This window comes from Cherax quadricarinatus, chromosome 77 (genome assembly GCF_038502225.1).
Source record: "Cherax quadricarinatus isolate ZL_2023a chromosome 77, ASM3850222v1, whole genome shotgun sequence".
Lineage (NCBI taxonomy): Eukaryota > Metazoa > Arthropoda > Malacostraca > Decapoda > Parastacidae > Cherax > Cherax quadricarinatus.
In genome coordinates this window covers 1,092,083-1,095,118 of record NC_091368.1, presented here as the reverse complement: position 1 = coordinate 1,095,118, position 3,036 = coordinate 1,092,083, and the positions used below count along the sequence as shown (strand labels likewise).

The 3,036-nt window shown below is 37.4% G+C and overlaps 1 non-coding gene across 1 annotated transcript; it reads right to left on the bottom strand.

Annotated features, from left to right (window-relative positions):
- Nucleotides 1–525: 525 nt before the first annotated feature.
- Nucleotides 526–615, bottom strand: TRNAI-UAU (transfer RNA isoleucine (anticodon UAU)). Its single transcript is given in 2 exon segments — nt 526–561; nt 578–615. It is a non-coding gene; the product is annotated as a tRNA-Ile (tRNA).
- Nucleotides 616–3,036: the final 2,421 nt, after the last annotated feature.

The following is a 3,036-nucleotide window of genomic DNA, read 5'->3' as shown; positions in this document are numbered from 1 at the left end:
GAAGCGAGAGAATTGGTAATGAATAGAGCAAACCTGAGGAAATGGATTATTATTATTATTATTATTATTATTATTATTATTATTATTATTATTATTATTATTATTATTATTATTATTTAAATTATGTAAGTAAATAAGTTTATTCGGGTGCAGATACACATAAATACAATTACATAAATTATCATACATTTCAACAATGTGTAGATTACCTAGAATAACCCAAAAACGTCCTTGAATTTCATTAGGGCCCTTGATTACCAGTCCTTGGAGAATGGGAAAAATTCACCATTTATAGACACAAGTACTGAGCAATGTTCGTGGTAATCTTAAAATATACATAATGAAGAGCACTGCAGCAGGCCTACTGGCCCATGCCAAGCAGGTCCAACAGTACAGTACAATAATTACAGAACTATAGCAATGCTCGTGGTATTATTTCTCATGTGCCCATAGCTACAGAAAGGGGTTTTGCTCGTGGTGTTCAGTCTTAAAAGACTTAAACTGAACATATCATACGTAAACAAATGTCCCAGGTGAGGCTCGAACTCACAACCTCGGCATGGCTCAGACACTGTCGTATAAGTACCGCGCGCTGACCGATTGCGCCACTGGGACATGGAGCTCAGGAGTCATGAAGCTCTACCTGTCGTCCATGGGATGTGAAGCTGGCGTATGGCCCCTTTTTTTTTTTAATAAAGTTTAATTTACAGGTTAAAAGCTATATTTCTACCTCAGTTCAACTGAAAGAAAAGCTCTATCTAAGGTATACTTACACCCCTTGGGAAGGTACTAAGAACAGACCCTAATGGAAGTAAGTCACTTTTTCTGACTTTTTTGGGTTATCGTTGGTATTTTACACAATATATATGTGTACTTATGTGCACTTATGCCTAAATAAACTTACTTATGTACTTAACACCCAAGTCTGACTCATTGCTAGGTGAACAGGGGCGACAAGGCATTAAGGCAGCAAATCACCTGCTCACAAGCCTGGTGACTAAAGCTCTCGCTTCACACGGCGATATTCCGGGTTCGATTCCCGGCGAGGGTAGAAACATTGGGCGTGTTTCCTTACACCTGTTGTCTATGTTCCTCATTAGTAAAATGGGTACCTGGGTGTTAGTGGACTGGTGTGGGTCGCATCCTGGGACAAAACTGACCTAATTTGCAGGAAATGTTCTGCATAACAAGCGGCTTTCTATATAATATTGTCATTGTAATATGTTGGTAGAATTACCGACACTGTCGGTCTAAGCCGGAGGTTGACAGTGACCTGCCACACATGGGCCAGTAGGCCTGCTGCAGTGTTCCTTCTTTCTTATGTTCTTATGTTATTAAAAGGACATAAGTGCAACTAATGCAACATTTTACTGTAGCAACGTTTCGCTCTCCAGGAACTTTTTTTCCGTTACTTTTTTTTCTGTGGCTTTTCATCAGTGACTTTTTTGTCACTTTTTTTGTGACTTTTTTCTGTTTTTCTGTGACTTTTTGTTACTTTTTTTCTGTGACGTTTTTTCTGTGACTTTTTCTGTGACTTTTTCTGTGATTTTTTTTCTGTGACTTTTTGTTTCTTTTTTTCTGTGACGTTTTTTCTGTGACTTTTTCTGTCACTTTTTCTGTGATTTTTTCTGTGACTTTTTCCTGTGATTTTTTTCTGTGATTTTTTTCTGTGACTTTTCTGTGATTTTTTTCTGTGACTTTTTTTCTGTGACTTTTTCTGTGATTTTTTTCTGTGATTTTTTTCTGTGACTTTTTTGTGATTTTTTCTGTGATTTTTTTCTGTGACTTTTCTGTGATTTTTTTCTGTGATTTTTTTCTGTGACTTTTCTGTGATTTTTTTCTGTGATTTTTTTCTGTGACTTTTCTGTGATTTTTTTTCTGTGATTTTTTTCTGTGACTTTTCTGTGATTTTTTTTCTGTGATTTTTTTCTGTGACTTTTCTGTGATTTTTACCTGTGACACTTTTTTTCTTGATCCATTTCCATTGGGGTCCTTGTAATTTATTATTATTTAAACCCTACTTAGAGAATGTTTATATAAATATAATGTTTATACAGAAATGGGTGACACTGAAGTACATATTGAAAGTCCCAGAACCTAGCAGTAAGTAGGTATCTGAGAGTTAGGTGCCTGCTGTAGGTCGCATCCTGGGGGAGAAGATTAAAGGACCCATGTGAAAATAGGAATATAAGAAAGAATGAGCACTGTAGCAGGATCATTGGCCCATGATAGGCAGGTCCATATCACCTACTTGCCCAAGCCAGTCAGGTCCAAGTCACACCCACTTAAAAAGGAGACCCACTGGCCAAGTTCAACTCGCACCTACCCATATCTACTTATATATTTGTCTAAAACAGGCATTCCCCAGTGACTCACTGATTTTACTGGGCTACCCTTGGTGGCTCACCCTCCCCCAGGGTTAAAAATCCCAGCAAAATCTTAGCTTATTGGATTCATTTTTATTGAATCGAACCTGATTGCCTCGTAAGAACCTGCCTTGCATGGGCCACTAGGCTTTCTGCAGTGTTTCTCCATTCTTATGCAATCATTCAGGTGCTGTGTGACCCCTCCGGGTATAGCGCCCCTCCCATGAAGGCGATAACAATAATTGCAAGTTTAATTCAGGTTCATTACACAGTTTTACAATTCTGTGTTTGTCTTGTAAATGTTAGTAAAGTTAGCACAGTAATAATTTTTATTTCTACAAGTACATGTACAAGGTATACAAGTAAATGTACAAGGTATACAAGTACATGTACAAGGTATACAAGTACATGCACAAGGCATACAAGTACATGTACAAGGTATACAAGTACATGTACAAGGTATACAAGTACATGTACAAGGTATACAAGTACATGTACAAGGTATACAAGTACATGTACAAGGTATACAAGTACATGCACAAGGTATACAAGTACATGTACAAGGTATACAAGTACATATACAAGGTACACAAGTACATGTACAAGGTACACAAGTACATGTACAAGGTACGCAAGTACATGCACAAGGTATACAAGTACATGTACAAGG